This window comes from Triticum aestivum, chromosome 4D (genome assembly GCF_018294505.1).
Source record: "Triticum aestivum cultivar Chinese Spring chromosome 4D, IWGSC CS RefSeq v2.1, whole genome shotgun sequence".
Taxonomy (NCBI): domain Eukaryota; kingdom Viridiplantae; phylum Streptophyta; class Magnoliopsida; order Poales; family Poaceae; genus Triticum; species Triticum aestivum.
This window is the reverse complement of record NC_057805.1, coordinates 264,037,419-264,055,360: the sequence shown is the minus strand read 5'-3', so window position 1 is coordinate 264,055,360 and position 17,942 is coordinate 264,037,419.

The window sequence follows — 17,942 nt, the reverse complement described above, 5'->3', positions numbered from 1 at the left end:
TGTATGATTTATTTATGTATTGTCTGAAGTGGCGATTGTAAGCCAACTCTTTATCCCATTCTTGTTCATTACATGGGATTGTGTGAAGATGACCCTTCTTGCGACAAAACCACAATGCGGTTATGCCTCTAAGTCGTGCCTCGACACGTGGGAGATATAGCCGCATCGTGGGTGTTACATCGACATCGTCCACCTTCACCATTTTGACACCCTAACCGTATGCAAGAACGGTAACCGCTATATCATCTTGGTATCATGGTATCCCATCATTGTACATTCATTCTTGCCATTGCATTGTTAACCCCCTAGCCCATTTTGCGTCACTTGCCTATCGAGACTAGCCATTGAGTATTGCGAATTTTTTTACTTGTGCACATTAGTGACCGTCAATTTACACCTTCAATTGCATACATACCATATCACATTGGTATCATCTTGGCATCATAGTACCATCCCTTGTGTCACAAGCTTGTTCCCGCATATACACAATTGCTATCTTGGTTTTTGCATTTTGCATAAGTGGCCATATATAAATAGAATAAGCTTTTAAGCAAAGAGAAAAACAAAGAGCTTGTAAGCAATAGCCATAGCATCGCCACATTGCATATCATACTACAATATTGGTCATCTTGGATCATCGTGTGTGAAACACCGAGAATCATATATACATAGCATACTTGGGATAGAAGTCATTGCATTTTTGTCTCTTATAGGTTGTGGACAAGTGTCGTATCCGCCTATCGAGCAAGCGTGCTAGCGTCTCTCTAGAGTTGTGCAACAAGAGCATTTTCCATGGATTCCACATTTTGAGCTCATTCATTGGTTGCATGACCCCATCTATCTATCTGTGTGTGTGTTTCCGTGTTCCATTCATTGCTATTGGTCTACTTGTTGCACTTGCAAATTTGTGAATCTCTTTCAACTTTATTGACTCTTGCTAACCTTTTGCATCAAATTTTTGTGCCACTATCCTCACAAAGCTACTCCATAAGCCTTACTTGTGTAGGTGTGAGAATTGACAAGATCTAGTACCAATTGTGCTATTTCCTTGATACATTATTGAGTGATCATTGATCCATCTTCAACATCGGGTAAGGTACATTGGTCTAGTTCTTCTCTTTCTCCCACTAATATTTGCTCGATTCTTGTGATGGATAGGCAAAGCACACCTCCTTCGATCTATGACAACAACGACGAGTTCGACGCCATAAAAAACTCCTTCGACGCCAAGATGGATGCTCAAATGGAAGAGCTCAAAGCCCTCATCAAGGACTACAAGCGGTCTCCCTCATCTTCGAGAAGACGCTCTAGTGCACATCCTTCCGAGCTACCATCTTCGGCAAGGTCACATCGGCGTCGACACCACCACCGACGAGAATGTTAAGGTCAAGAGCTCAACACCACCAACCGCTCAACGACTTCACCATCTACATTGGCATCTTCGCAAAGCGGCTACAAGGCATCTTTGCCTTTGGACATTCAACATCTTCGCCTACAAGCACCTCAAGACTACGCTCAAGAGAAGCTTGTAACACCCTAGTTGTAAAACTTCCATATTTGCCAATGTATCCAACCTTATCATGATCAATCCCAAGTGGTTTCCTCCTTGTTGGTTTCATTTTGGGGTTTTACTTTGTTTCATATTGCATTGTATTGTCATTTCTTGTCATATTTCATTTGGCCATTAATTGTTACATCATGGCCTCATCATATGTTGAATTGTGCTTGGTGTCATTTTGCATATTCTCATCATCATCTGCATCTTCATGGTGTAGCACATTGCATTGTGGCATGTTCTATGTGGATCCAAGCATCATCATCCCCCTTCACACATCACCACCTCGCCTTCTCCTTTCTTTCTTTTTGCAAGTGCCATCTTGCCCTCCTCCATAAATGTTCAAATTTGCCTCAAAATTCAAACATCTTGCCCTAAACCTCTCTACCAAATTTCACCTTATTTCAAATTGTTTTGGCCAGGTTAAAAAATGACCCAAGTTTGATTATAATTCAAACTTGTCTTATTTTTCAACCTCTAAAAATGCCCAAAACCAATTTATTCAAATAGGGTATAATTCCAAGACCTTGGACATATTTTCTCTTTTCCCAGATTCTTCTTCTAACTCCTTGTACTTTTCCCTTTGTTTTTCTGTCTCAGGAAAAGAAAGAAAGCAGCAGCAGCTACCTAGGCCTCAGCCACCAGGCCTGCCCATCTAGCCGCGCGCCAGCTAGCCCAGCCAGCCCGCGCACATGACGCTTCCCCCCTTTCTCACCCACGCACCCGCTGACCCCCCTCTGCCTCGCGACCACATGGCCAAGCTGACCCCAGCCGCCAGCGATTGCCGCCACGCCCACACCCACCTTTTCTGCTACCTCGGTCCCCCTCGCAGCGCCCGCACATGGTCGCGGCCGAGAGCGCGTGACCTTGGCCGCTCGCCCTAGCCCCCTACTTAAACCCTCTCCTTGTCTAGGGAAGCCCTAGGGTTCCCCTCTTCCTCCTCCCTGCCGCCAGGTGCGCTCCGGCCACCAGATCCGCCACATGCACCCCGTACCGAGCGCGTCCCAGAGCGCGACATAGTCGCTGGCTTGCCCTTCAACAGAACAAGCCCCCGCGAGCATGTCCCTCTTCTTCCTCGACATCTGGGACATCGTCTACGTCCTCTACTGCCCCGCGGGACGCCAAGACGCCGTCGACTTCTTCCTCTTCTTCCCCGCGGTGCCCGTTGGTGTTCGATCGCCGCTGTGCTCGCCTCCGACAACCTCTCGTCAAGCTGAGTGCACCCACGCGCTCGTGGTAAGCTCCTGAGCAGCCCCGTGCCCTTCTCCCCCTCAATTGCATGCTCTAGCTGCGTCTGCGCCATCCGCTAGAATCTGCTTTCGCTGGACCTCGTCGCAGGCGAGCATTCCGGCCTCCTTGCATATCGTGTGCGTGCCCTTCGCATTCCCCGCGTCTCGTAGGCTAGATCCGTGCTCGCTGCCGCTTTTTTAGCCCCGCGGCTCATCACGCTCGAGCTCTTCACCGCGCTGCTGTTGTAGCATCTCGCTGGCGATGCCTCTGTCGTCGCTCAGCGATATAGGTTGCACCCGCGAGCACGGGATCCTCTGGCGATCCTATTGCGCTCCTCCGCCGCACCGTTTGGCCACTGGAGGAAACTCCGGCGAGGCCTCCACCATGCACTGGTCGCCGGTGGCGCCCTCCCCTGCTTCCCCTGTCCCGCACGCGCGGCACCAGTGGGGCCTGCTGGACAACCACACAGTGTCCCTGGGGCCACTGTCATACCCACGGGACCCACCTGTCATCCCCTCTCCCCTTTTTCCTTTTCTTTTATTTAATTCCAGGGAATATTCCATTTCTGGATATGGAATCTTTCCTATTCGGGCAAGTCCTATTCTGGACATTCCATTTATGGAAGTTGCCTTTTCTCTATATTCTATATTAGGAAGTAATTGTTTTGCAAAATTGTGGGGATTTTACTGCTACAATCTAGACATATTATATATGTTTTTTGGGTAGAAAAATCCCACCAATCCAGTGGTAGCATTCGTTTCTGCATTTGAGCAAGTTTGCACACATGTCATTTTACATCATATTGTTGCTTTTTCATTTATGTGTATATTTATGCCATTATGCCATGGAGTAGTTTTGCACATGAACATGCTCTTCATCATGCCTACTTCATGCTTTATATCGTCATTTCTGTAGATCTTTGGCACAAGTTCACTAAGGGAGTTTTATTAAGTGCACTTAGTACTATCATGCCATGATCTTGTTTACTATAATGTGTTCCTGTAGCATACAGTTTACTAGGCATAAACATTGCTATCTGATGCTGGTTCTGCCATGTTCAGTGGATTTCTGCCAAGTCTGTAAACCTGTTATCATTTGCATTTTTGTCATGCTTTTTTAAACATGTTCTAGTGAGTTCTAGCAGTATCTTAGTGTCCATGTTTTGTAGAGCTTCACCTGTACGTCACTGCCATGTCTTTTGTTTTCATGTTTGGGTGCTGTAGCATATTTAAACTTTGCATCTAAGTGGTCATGTTGCTGTTTTCAACAGATTGCATTGCATCTTGTATTGCTCGTCATTTGCAAACCGTGCATCCGTTTCCGGTGATCATCGTATCGATTTCAACCGAAATCTTTCAATCTTTCCAGTGGAATGCTTGGGTGACCAAGATTCTGCCCATATCCTTCATGACTCCAATGTTTCCTTCTCGTTGTCATTTCCCTTCGTTCTGATAGATCCATTACTCTGTGCATACCGTTCTTCTTATGCATCCTTGTTAGTCTTGCATGTAGAACATGTTGTTGCCATGTCATGAGTGGTTGTTTATTGTATGCTTGTCTTTCTTTGGGTAGTTCCGGGAGACGATTTTGAGTCCGAGGACCCTGTCGAGTACGTTCACGAGGAGCAAGCTTTCGACACCACTGAGAACATTGCAGGCAAGATGATCATTACCCTCGATATCACTTCTATCTTTGCTTGCTAGTTGTACATTCTATCACTATGTCGCGCTAACTACCACCAGTTTATCAAGCCTCCCATATTGCCATGTCAAGCCTCTAACCCACCTTCCTAGCAAACTGCTGTTTAGCTATGTTACCGCTTTTGCTCAGCCACTCTTATAGCGTTGCTAGTTGCAGGTGCAGTGCAGTTTATTCCATGTTGGAACATGGATATGTTGGGATATCACAATATCTCTTATTTAATACTATATACTTGGTAAAGGGTGGAAGGCTTGGCCTTTTGCTCGGTGTTTTGTTCCATTCTTGCCGCCTTAGTTTCAGTCATATCGGTGTTATGTTCCTTGATTTTGTGTCCCTAAGACGCTGGGGTTTATGGGCCCCCCTTGACAGTTCGCGTTGGATAAAACTTTTCCAGCAAGGCCCAACATTGGTTTTACCATTTGCCTAATAACAACTAAAACTTGCATAAGGAGTAATTAACCCAAGGATTTTTAATAAACAACCAGGGCCAATGCTCCTCATGAGTGTTGGTCCAAAACAGAGTCGTGTGCGGCTTCCCCCGGGGAAACTCGGGTCTTAGCTGTTGTACGCTGTGCTCATCCGATCGTGGCCTGAGACGAGATACGCGCGCTTCCTATCGGGATGTCGGCACGTCGGGAGGTCTTGCTGGTTTTGTTTTACCATTGTCGAAATGTCTTGTGCATCGGGATTCCAAGTCTGATCGGAGGGTCCCGAGATGGAGGATTGTCTCTGCGGATCGTGAGCTTGTCATGGGCTGAGTTGGGACACCACTGCAGGGTTTAATCTTTCGAGAGCCGTGCTCGCGGTTATGTGGCAAACGGGAGTTTTTAATATCCGGTTGTAGTGAACTTGAAACAAACTCTTTAAAATACACAAAACCGCGTGTGTAACCGTGATGGTCTCATTTCGATGAGGTTTGGGAAGAGAACAAAATGGGGTTATGATTGTATGTAAGTAGTTCAGGATCACTTCTTGATCATTACTAGTTTGCGATCGGTTGCGTTGTTTCTCATCTTATTCTCGTATTCGTAAGTTAGCCACCATACAATGCTTAGTGCTTGCTGCAACTCCACCATATATCCATCCTTACCTTTAAGCTTTGATAGTCTAGCTACCGAGGGTGATGTGATTGCTGAGTCCCCGTGGCTCACAGATTACTACAAACACAGTTGCAGGTACCGATGAGTCCGATGCAGGTGATGCCACTGAGCTCAAGTGGGAGTTCAACAAAGACCGTGGCCATTACTATGTTTCCTTCCCGAACGATTAGTAGTGATGCCTGTCGGTGTCAAAACTGGCGGATCTTGGGGAGGGGGTCCCGAACTGTGCGTCTAAGGTCGATGGTAACAGGAGACAGGGGATACAATGTTTACCCAGGTTCGGGCCCTCTCTATGGAGGTAATACCCTACTTCCTGCTTGATTGATCTTCATGAATATGAGTATTACAAGAGTTGATCTACCACGAGATCGTAATGGCTAAAACCCCTAGAAGTCTAGCCTGCATGACTATCTCTCTTTCCGGACTAAGCCCTCCGGTTTATATAGACACCGTAGGGGACTAGGGTTGTACAAAGTCGGTTACAGATAAAGGAATCTCCATATTTGGTCGCCAAGCTTGCCTTCCACGCCAAGGAGAGTCCCATCCGGACACGGGAGAGAGTCTTCGGTCTCGTATCTTCACAGCCCATTAGTCCAGCCCATGTCCAACAGGCTGGACGCCCGAGGACCCCTTAGTCGAGGACTCCCTCAGTAGCCCCTAAACCAGGCTTCAATGACGAGGTGTCCGGCGCGCAGATTGTCTTCGGCATTGCAAGGCGGGTTCCCCTTTCTGAATACTCCAAAATAGTCATTGGACGCAACGAACGTGTCCGGATCTGCAACACAAGTACCACACACACAGCCGTAGGGAGTATAATATTTCATGAGTCCCATCCGCTGACAACTTTTTGCAAGATGACATCACGTCTGCCCGGTCATTATTTTGAACCGTTTTCGTCTGTCGTTCCACGTTTCGAGATGCGGTTTCCATTGGCATGTCCTGTCAAAGCAGAGATCGTGTCCCCTTATTGCGGGATTCTCATCAATACAGGCGTGGGTAATCCAATCATGCCGTTTACACAGCCCTTGGGAACAGGCAAATTTTAAGGCGAGTGGGGAGGCGCTTGATATTCACTGCCTTTATAAGGAGATAAGGATTCCCCTTATTCACCCACGCCATCTCCTTCTCTGCCCCTCGATTCTCGAGCTCCAGCGCCCAAGTCCTCATCCTTTCCGCTTCAAGAAAGCACTCAACCATGTCTGGATCTGGACGGCAAGGCAAGTGGATGGCCTCCTCTGTTAAGGAGAAGGACATCGCCGAGCTTCGGGAGGCCGGGTATCTGGCGAAAGAAATCGCCTACCGGCTTCCGGGCAAGGGGCAAGTCGTCCCTACACCGAAGCCCAACAAGAGGGTGGTGTTCCTCCCTCATTTCTTCCGCGGGTTAGGGCTTCCACTCCACCCTTTCGTCCGCGAACTGATGTTCTATTACGGGCTAGATTTCCATGATCTAGCCCCAAACTCCTTCTTCAACATCTCTGCATTCATTGTCGTGTGCGAGGCCTTCCTCCGCATACCTCCCCACTTTGGACTATGGCTCAAGATCTTCAATGTGAAGCTGAAGGTGGTGGATGGCCAACACACAGAGTGCGGAGGAGCCATGGTGAGCAAGATGCCCAATGTCACATGGCCCAAAGGCACGTTCGTGGAGACTGTCAAGGAGTGGCAGAAGCTGTGGTTCTATATCATAGAGCCCCGCGACGCCACCTGGGCCGCGGCTTCCGAATTCAAGTCTGGAGCTCCAATGCGGCTTACCTCCTGGATGGAGAAGGGCCCAAATTGGTCTTCGTTGGATGAGCTAATAGCGCTGCAAACGCGCATCCAAAGCATGGTGGACAAAAACATCAAGCTCGTCGACGTGATCTAGGGGATGCTAGTTCGTCGGATCCTCCCCTACCAAAGCCGAACCTCCCCTTTATGGGAATTCGATCTGGAGAAGCACCAAACCTTGGTGAGGCTCTTCGGAACCACTACCGAAGATGCCTGGAAGTTGCTCTTCAAGGGCAACGAGAAGCCGCGGGCCATAGACTCGGACCGCGGGCACAATCTTGCCCATCCCGCCAATGCGGTAAGTCCTTCACGTCTCAAGCCCTACCCTCTACTTGCTTGTTCAAGGAGGGTAACTAAACATTACTAATTTATTCTTTTAGGTATGGACAGAGAAAGCGGAGGGGATTCAATGTTCGACTCCGCTGCCTGAAGAACCAGTCATCCCGCTCTTGGCGAAGATGCTGGTCCCAGTGCCTTATCAGCCGCCGGAGAAGAAGGCCAAGGGGGCCAAAAGTGGCCCCCGTCGCAAGGGTGCTTCGTACGTGACGTCCGAAGACGACGAGACCCATTCCTCCACCGCTCAGGATGACGACAAGGAGGAGGAGGAGGAAAACAACCCTCCCCCTAATGGGGGAAGGAAGAAGAGGGCGGCCTCCACGAGTCTGGAGGCGGAGGCGTCCAAGAGGGGGAAGGGCTCCCTTGCGGATAACTCCGCTCAATCTCCCCAGGCCAAGGGTGACGCTGAGGTGCTGTCCCGAAGGACCTTCCCCGGCCAGGGAAAGGGTCAGGAGGCACCAGAGGGCGAGACCTCAGTTGTCGGACACATGAGGGAGCAGACCCCCATGGAGACAGGCGATGGGGGCCATGATCAATGCGGCCCCCAGCCGAATACGATACCAGAGACCTATACAGCTTCGGAATCCGGCGAGCAACCTCCTTCGAAAGAAGGGGGTGTGTCTATTCCGCCGGTGACCTCTGTCCAACCAGAGGCACCGGATAATCTACTGGAAGCGCTACGAGGTGCTTCCATCGTGGATGAACACCGTATCCTTATGGGTACGGTGATTGAGAGGGTTCAGTCCGTCAAGAACGGACTGAATGAAGCCTGCAGCAGCCTGCTGACTGGCTTTGAGGTAAGCGACGCAAAAGAGAAAAGTCCCAATATAGACAGTAGCCCCTGAGACACTGTCTGGTGTTCGGAAAGAAAAGTCGGACAGAGGATCAATTAATATTCGTAGGAAACTAACTAAATATGTCTTATGTGGATAAGCAGGCATCGTTGCTGGCCGCAACCTCTCAAGCAGCGGAGGCCTCCGGACTAAAGCTGAGTCTGGAGCGGGCCAAAGAAGAGCTTGGCCTTGTAAAAAGGCAGCTTGAGGACAAGCAAGGTATGTCGTGGCTAGCTGTTTACTTGGAAAGAATGAATGTTTTGTAACAACCGTAATGTCATGGTATTTGTAGGAGCGGCAACCGAGGTCGAGGTCCTTAAAAAGGCCCTGGCCAAAGCCAAGGAGAAAGCTGCCAAGGAACAAGCCGCCCGTAAGAAGCTCAAGGCCAGGCTTAACGAGGTCCAGCAAGAGCTCCAGGACGCTGTGAAAAAATGTGAGACCTTGGAGTGCGATGTTTCGGCTCGAGAGACCAAACTCGCCAAGGCTCGCCAAAGCGCGGAAGAGGCCCGGGTTGAAGCCCAGGGTGCCCTCCAGGAGATCCAGGAAGCCAAGAAGATCGCGGTGGGTAAGGCGTTTAGTATGCGAAGCAAGTATGTGAAGAAGAAGTATTTCTTACTAACCCGGATTCGGAGTTCTCTAGGGGCGTTTGCGGATCTGCCGTGTAGTGTGTCAGACGCTGCGGAGTTCTTCTGAGCCGAAGAGGGGAGCTCAACCGAGAAGCTGTTCTGGTCGCAATACCTTGCGCCAGAACATCCAGTGCCCTTCACCGATCAGCTAAAGCAGGTGGTGGAGCTGCATGGGGTGGCCGAACTGGCCATGAAGGATTTAATAATCCGGCTGTGGCCTGCCAAAGCTATACCCAGGAGCTACTTCGGTCGCGTGAAGCGGCTAGTAGATGCCTGCCCTTGGCTGGACATCGTCAATCGGTCGGTCTGCATCGAGGGCGCGCGCATGGCCTTCGCCCGTGTCAAGGTGTGGTGGGCGAAGATGGACGTCGCCAAGCTTGTGACCGAGGGGCCGCCGGAGGGCAAGGAGCACCGCACGCCCAAGCGGTATTTTGAAGACGTCCTGGAGGGGTCTCGCATTGTGGCGACGCAATGTGCGCAAGACATTATCTTTGAATGAATATATTCATGTTGTCTCTGCCTTGTATCATGAGACAAAGTTGTTATGTAATATAATGTTTGTTTTTTTCTAAAAAAATTACCTCGTGTGCGGCCGCGTTGTATGAAATCTGAGAGTTGGCCAGTCGTCGACTTCTGCCCCCACGTAGGAAGTACGGGGGTGTTCGGGATGGAATCTAAACACTCTTGATCCAATTGTTTGGTCCTTGAAGGAGGTGTTTAGCACAACGAACCAGACAATCAGACTATGCGGCTTGAACACCCTCACTTACCCATAGGAGTTTGACAATAAAAATTTTAGGCGTAGCCCCTAGTATCCGAACTAGGATGCTGTAAACACCTGATCGGGCAAGTACCAATCCCTCGCGTGATGCAGAAAAAAATCTCCAAAGATTTGAGAGCTCCGAAGAGCTGACCGGCTCTCGCCGCATCATGGCAGTCAGTTTTCGGCTTTCTCTACTAAGGTGCTCCTTCGGGTAAACCAGGGAACAATCGCAGTAGTTCTCCCTTTACTACCTTAGCCGATACAGCGGAGCGTAAGGTAGCAAGCGCATGAGCCGGGCAACCCAACTATTGACCAAAGATATGATTCGGAGCCAATGCATAGAGTGCTAAATTCGGGGTGCCGAACTATACTCTAAAAAGTGTTCAAACTTTGTTGCCGTAGTGCGGGGCGCTATGAAGCCCCTGGCAAATGTGAAACGTACCAATGTGTACGGGTGCTACCTGATAAGGTTATCAACAGAAAAAGGAAAATAGAAAGGGAGCTGTTGGGGATATAACTACTAGTGTAACCCGCCCAGGAGGGGCCGGGTTACGCTATATTGATTCATCATATGAAGCCCAATATCAAGCTTGAAGATGGCGGTTCAGTTAAGGGCCCAAAGCCCACAGGCGACTTAAGGCCCGTAGTGATAAACCGCTATAACGACATGACTTGTATTGTAAGGCAAGATTAACTAGTCACCGAGCCGGACACTGTTTATGAGCCAGCCGGGACTCTGTAGGCCGCGGGGCGTGAACCCGTGTATATAAGTGGACGACCCGGCGGCGGCTTAGGGCAAGTAACATCAAATCGAGAGCCAGGCATAGCGGATTCGCTCCCTGGTCATCGAAACCCTAGCAATTCCACCTCAACTGTATTAGGCTTTTACCTTCACCGCAAGGGGCCAAACAAGTATAATCCTCGTGTCTTTTGTCCCGCTTTAACCCCTTTAAGCTTCCTAGTTGCGATGGCTCCACGATTAAGTCCTTTCACAAGGACATCTGCCGTGACAATTCCACGACAGTTGGCGCCCACCAAGAGGCCAGCGCACCGTGGATTTGAGTTCTTGAAGAGCAGCTTCGAAGGGCTCAAGGGATACGCTGTGGGCCGGATGACCAAGAGTCGTCGCGGCAAGCTCTACATCGACGATGCCGGCTGGGGCCCCGACGCCGTCTCAAATGAGTACGGGTACCGGGTCCCCTTCGGTGGAATCCACGTCTTCATCGGCCGGATTGGCGAGCCGGGCCCTGAGCTGGACATCTGCACCGACATCATCGAGATGGCTCAGCGTGCGAGACCCGCTCAGGCTCAGCCCGCCATGAAGCGTGCCTTCATGGGTTGCATCCACGGAGGAGACATTTCTAAAGGATCCGTGGATGGTGGTGAGACGGTCGTTTACTCTGATGGTGAGTCATCCATTGGTGAGACGGATTCGTTATACCAATTACAAGACGGTGGGCTTGGGGGCTGTTCCGATGGAAGCAGTATTCCGGACCCCTTTGAGCCGCCGAGCAGAGTAGGGATCTTCATGGCTGGCACTCAACTCGGTCAAAACACTATGGCTGCGGCAGCAATAACTTTCGGGTCAGGAGCGGCCGGGGCAGGAGGCCCTGTGCGCCCGCCGGCTTAGGTGCTGATTGATCTCATGGACAGATTGACGGCCCTGTTAACCGCACAGTTATTCCGGTGAATCAGGCTGAGCATGATGTTGAGGTGGCACAGGTACACGAGGAGGTAGCACGAGCCAAAGAAGCCCTAGCAGCTGAGGACACCAGATTGGCCGCAGAACGGGCAGCTTTGGATGCTCGAGCTCAGCAAATCCAGTCAGAGGCTTTCCAGCTTACGATGAATCTGAACGCGTCTAATGAGGTGATGACGAGGAGGCACCAGAAAGCTCAATCCCGTCTGCCTCCGGTTTATGATCCTCAGAATCTCTTCTGCACACCCAGAGCTGGCCCTAGTAACCCGCCGGAGGCAAACCGGTATATAACACCCGGAGCGGGGGCGCCGGATCAGCCCCGGGTGATGGAACCTCCTCACATGAATACTGCCCCGCCTCGCTACATACCAACACCACCAGGTCATTTTTCCAACCCTTTGGAAAACCTGATCGCTGCATCGGCGCATTTGGCGGCTCTCCCAGTGGATGGCGACTCTCCAACAGCAGTTGAGACACGAAGGGTCAGAGAAGTTCTTCAGACGGCTCTGGCACAGGAGGGGCTTATTCTTATAGTCGAGATAGGATTCATTCGACTCCTCGCCCAAGACAGAGCCCGAGTTACAGCAGGCATATGGATTTGGAGGCCTTATCAAGCAACGCCCCAGCGCCGTAACCAGCCAGGTGGGCGTAATCCTGTACAGGACAGGATACGTCAAGAGGCTGAGCGGGCGGCTGAGCAGGCGGCTGAGCAGGCAGTTCACCAAACCTTCCAGGATTATCCGACGACCTCTATTGAGGCAGGCGTGGCCACAAGAACCGGTGGTGTTCCTTGTTTAGTGCCGGCTCTGCGTAATGAGCGTTTGCCCAAGGATTTCAAGGGACCTCGAAAGGTGCCAAATTACACAGCCGATTTACAGCCTGGGGCGTGGATTGAAAGCTATGAGATGGCCATCGAATTGTTGGAGGCCAGTGATGCGGCAATGGCCAAGTACTTCACCATGATGTTGGATGGAACGACTTGCACTTGGCTGAAGGGGCTTCCGCCTAACTCCATTGGTTCATGGGCAGAGTTAAAGACCCGGTTTATTCAGAATTTCAAGGACACATGCAAGCAGCCCATGTCAATTATAGACTTAACTAATTGCAAACAAGAGGAAGGTGAGTCCACGACCCATTGGGTGCGCCAGGTCAAGGAGATAATACATTCATCTGATAAGACGGATGCTGGCTCTGCAGTCTTAATGTTGGAGAAAAATTGCCGATTTGAACCTCTGAAACAGAAGCTGGGGCGGCTCAAGCGTGATTGTAATGACATGGGCCAGCTGATGGTGGCTCTAGTCAAATACGCCGATTCTGATAGTACCAAGGACCCCGCGTCTGATGAAGAGAAGACATGGAAGGGAAAAAAGAACGACAATGGAAAGGGTCAGCAGCATAACCCAGCGAATCAGGGAGGCAATAAACGTAAAGCCGACGGTAAGCCGGAGTTTGTGGCTAACACCAATTCACAGGGTAACAATCAACGATGCAAGGGGAGGCCGCCCCCTCGGTCTGGCGGGTCAGGTCCTACTCTTGATCAATTGCTCAATGAGCCCTGTCCAAGACACGACACTCGGGAAAGGCTAGCCACTCACCTATGGAAAGATTGTGTGATCATGAAGGCTTTCAAAAATTCTAACATGTTCGACGGCAACCATCGGCCTGGCGGTGGCTCAGGTGGAGGCGATTTTCATGGCTCGGGAGGCGGCTCAAGTTCCGGCTTTCAAGGAAATCAAGGTAGTTATAATCAACAGTCTGGCCAAGGATGTCAGCAACAACAGTAATCGGCTTATCAGAGCAATCCAAAGCAGCTCAATAGTGGACAGTATCATGTGTTCACCACTAGTCTGTGCAAGCGAGACCAGAAGCTTCACAAAAGGGCTGTGAATGCTGTTGAGCCAACAGTACCTCGTTATCTGAGGTGGTCAGAGCAGCCCATTGTATGGAGCAGGGAAGATCACCCTCCCCGAGTTGACAATCCGAGTCAGTTGGCTTTGGTGGTGGCACCTCAAGTGGGTGGATATAAATTCACTAAGGTGCTCATGGATGGAGGTAGTAGCATCAACATCCTCTATTATGAGACCTTCCGTCGTATGGGGCTGACTGATAAGAATCTTAAGACATCCAACACTGTTTTCCATGGAGTGGTACCTGGTAAGTCGGCATACCCAGTGGGTAATATTGAACTGGAGGTAGCCTTCGGAGATGAGCATGATTCTAGGGCTGAGAAATTAACCTTTGAAGTGGTCAAGATCAAGAGTCCAAACCACGCTCTATTTGGACGGCCGGCTTATGCCAAGTTCATGGTGCGGCCGTGTTATGTTACTTGCAGCTCAAGATGCCGGGTCACAAGGGCACCATCACGGTACGTGGGAGTCGGAAGATAGCCCAAGAATGTGAGGAAGGTGATGCTGCTTATGCTGAATCTGTCTGTGCAGCAGAGGAGTTGAAGTTTTATAAGGATAATGTTGACCCGGCAGACATGACGTCTCTGAAGAAGCCGACCACGGAACACGAGCCGGTGATGAAGTTTAAGTCAGCCGATGACACCAAGCTTGTTGATTTTGTTCCGGGCGACTCATCTAAGCAATTCAGTATCAGTGCCAATCTGGATCCCAAATAGGAAAGCGTGCTCATCGAGTTCATCTGTGAGAACTGGGACATCTTTGCATGGAAACCTTCTGACATGCCGGGTGTACCGAGGGAACTCGCTGAGCACACTCTCCATATTGATCCAAAGTTTAAGCCAGTCAGGCAGTTTCTTCAGTGGTTTAACAAGGAGAGACATAAAGCTATCGGTCAGGAGGTGGCCCGGCTCTTGGCGGCCGGGTTTATTGTTGAAGTTTTTCACCCGGAGTGGTTAGCTAACCAGGTGCTTGTACTTCAAAAGAACGGCACCTGGCATATATGTGTGGATTACATAGACTTAAACAAGGCTTGTTCGGCTGATCCTTCCACTCTCCCCCGGATAGATCAGATCAATGATGCTACGGCGGGTTGTGAGCCTTTGAGTTTCTTGGATGCTTATTCTGGTTATCATTAGATCAAGATGGCAGTTAAGGACCAGGAGAAGACGGCTTTCATCACTCCGTTTGGAGCCTTCTGTCGGTGTCAAAACCGGCGGATCTCGGGTAGGGGGTCCCGAACTGTGCGTCTAAGGCGGATGGTAACAGGAGGCGGGGGACACAATGTTTACCCAGGTTCGGAACCTCTCAATGGAGGTAATACCCTACTTCCTGCTTGATTGATCTTGATGATATGAGTATTACAAGAGTTGATCTACCACGAGATCGTAGAGGCTAAACCCTAGAAGCTAGCCTATGATTATGATTGTTCTTGTCCTACGGACTAAACCCTCCGTTTTATATAGACACCAGAGGGGGATAGGGTTACACAGAGTCCGTTACAAGGGAGGAGATCTACATATCCGAATTGCCAAGCTTGCCTTCCATACAAAGGAGAGTCCCATCTGAACACGGGGCGAAGTCTTCAATCTTGTATCTTCATAGTCCAACAGCCCGGCCAAAGGATATAGTCCGGCTGTCCGAGGACCCCCTAGTCCAGGACTCCCTCAGTAGCCCCTGAACCAGGCTTCAATGAAGATGAGTCCGGCGCACAGATCGTCTTCGGATTGCAAGGTGGGTTCCTCCTCCGAATACTCCATAGAAGATTTTGAACACAAGGATCGTGTCCGGCTCTGCAAAAAAAATTCCACATACCACCGTAGAGAGTACAATATCCCACAAATCTAATCTACTGACAAATTTCATAACGTGACATCACGCCATGGCCCGGTCATTATTCAAACCGTTTTTCTCAACCAGCTACTGCACATATTGCAAGGCGGTTTTCTTGGCACGTCTTGTCGAAGCAGAGATCGTGTCCCCTTATCATGGGATTCTCATCAATACGGGTGTGGGTAACCCAGCCGCGCCATCAATCATGGCGCTTGGGGAATAAGCGAGTTTACCAGGCAGGTGGGGAGGCGCACAGTTTCTTCCGCCCTTATAAAGGGACAAGGACTCCTCTTCTTCACCCACGCCTTCTCCTTCCCCGCCCATCCATTCTCGCGCACTCGAGCTCCAGCGCCCAAGTTCGAATTTTCTCCGCAAAACCACTCCAGACATGTCCAGAGCGGGAGGCAAGTGGATGGTCTCCTCCGTTACGGAGGAGAACATTACGAAGCTCCGGGAAGCCGGATACATGGCCGCAGACATCGCGCACCGGCTCCCAGACGCGGTGCAGATCATCCCAACTCTAGAACCCCACGAAAGGGTTGTATTCCTTACCCACTTCGTCCGCGGGCTGGGATTTCCCCTCCACCCATTCGTCTGCGGGCTCATGTTCTACTACGGGCTGGACTTCCATGATCTGGCCCCTAATTTCATCCTCAACATCTCGGCATTTATCGTCGTTTGCGAGGCTTTCCTCCGCATCAAGCTCCACTTCGGCCTGTGGCTGAAGACCTTCAACGTTAAACCGAAGGTGGTGGTCGGCCAGCAAGCAAAGTGCGGAGGTGCCATGGTGGGCAAAATGCCCAACGTCACCTGCGTCGAAGGCTCCTATGTGGAGACCGTGAAGGGGTGGCAATCGGGGTGGTTCTACATCACCGAGCCGCGCGACACCAACTGGGTGGCGGCCCCGAATTTCGATCCGGCATCCCCATGCGGCTCCCCTCCTGGAATGAGAAGGGCCTATCCTGGGGTTCATTGGTGGAGCTGACCCGACTCCATAATTGTGTTAAAAACATGATAGGCAAGAAATCAAGCTTGTCATCGTGGTCCAGGTCATGCTCTTCCGCCGGATCCTCCCGTGTCAAAGACGGGCATTCAATATGTGGGAGTTCGACCCGGCTAAGCACTAGATGCTGCGAGAGCTCTTCGACACGACGCACCAGGACATCTGGAAGGTGTTGTTCAAGTCCGGCGAGGTACCTCCTCCCCTTACTGAGGATCTGGGACTCAGCGCAAAGCGCCCTGCCAATCCGGTAAGCTCCTTATATCTCATAAGATGTTTCTTTCCCCAGTATAATCATGTGGGATATCTAAGCCTCCACGCCATTTAACAGGACTGGGTCGCGACGGCGGAGCGGATCGATTGTCCGGCCCCACGGCCCGAAGATCCAGCAAGGGCTCTCTTAATGGAGATGCTGGTTCCGGCGTCCTATGAGGCGCCGGAGAAGAAGGCCAAGAAGAAGGCCGCGGGGACCAGGAAAGGTTTCCGGTGCAAGGTTGTATCGGAATCATCGTCCGATAACATCGAGGCGCCCTCCTCCCATGAAAACGAGGAGGAGGAAGAGGAAACTTCTCCCCCCAGTCGGGGAGACAAGAAAAGGAAGGCCGCCCCATCTGGGGAGGCCGAAGGGTCCATGAAGGGAAGGACTCTCCTTCTGGACTGCTCCACAGCGGCCGCCTTCAGCGACGAGGAGTGGTTACCCAGGGACAAGCCCCTGGCGAAGTCGTATGTATCCGGATACCATAATAGTTCTTGGTATATTTTATATTATTGCTTCTTATCATGCCCATATCGATGTATCCACTTCGGATGAGTCTTTGGGCCAGTTGGAGATGAACAGCGATTCACTCCCGACCGCCTCCTCCCCCCGCCCTACGGACAACGTCGAGGTGTTGTCTCAAAGGGCACTGAACCAAGGGGAGATAGTTCTGGAGGCGCCCCAAGGCGACATTCCAGGCGCTGGGCACATGGGGGGCAAGACTCCCACCGGCTCTAATGCCGGGGGCAGCAAGTTTAGCCCCCAGCCGAATACTATGCCGGAGCCTCTAGTGGTTCTGGATTCTTTCAGGCGATCCCTCACCAAGGGGAGCAAGCCGTCTGTGCCGATGGCCTCTGTCCATCCAAAGGCATCAGATAATTTGCTGGAAGTGCTTCGCGGCGCTTCCGTTGACAAAGAGCACCGCACTATCATGAGTGCGGTGGTCAAGAAGGTTCGGTCCGCCAAAAGCGGACTGACTGAAGCCTGTGCCAGCCACCTATCAGGCTTTGAGGTGAGTAATCAAATTATGAGAAAATGTTACATCATAGACAGTAGCCCCTGATGCTCTGTTTGGTGTTCGCAAAGAAAGGCCGAACAGAGGATCAAATAATAATCTCAGGAGTCTAATCAGAATATGTCTATGTGAATACGCAGGCTTCGCTGCTGGCCGCTGTCGCTCGCACGACGGAGGTCTCCACACTGAAGCGGGACCTTGAGCGGTTCGAGGAAGAGCTTGGCCTCACCAAGAGGTAGCTCGAAGAGAACCAAGGTAAGTGATACCCCGTCTGCTTATTGATAAAGAAAAAGGAAGGTGGTTTGTTATATCATAGGATCGTCG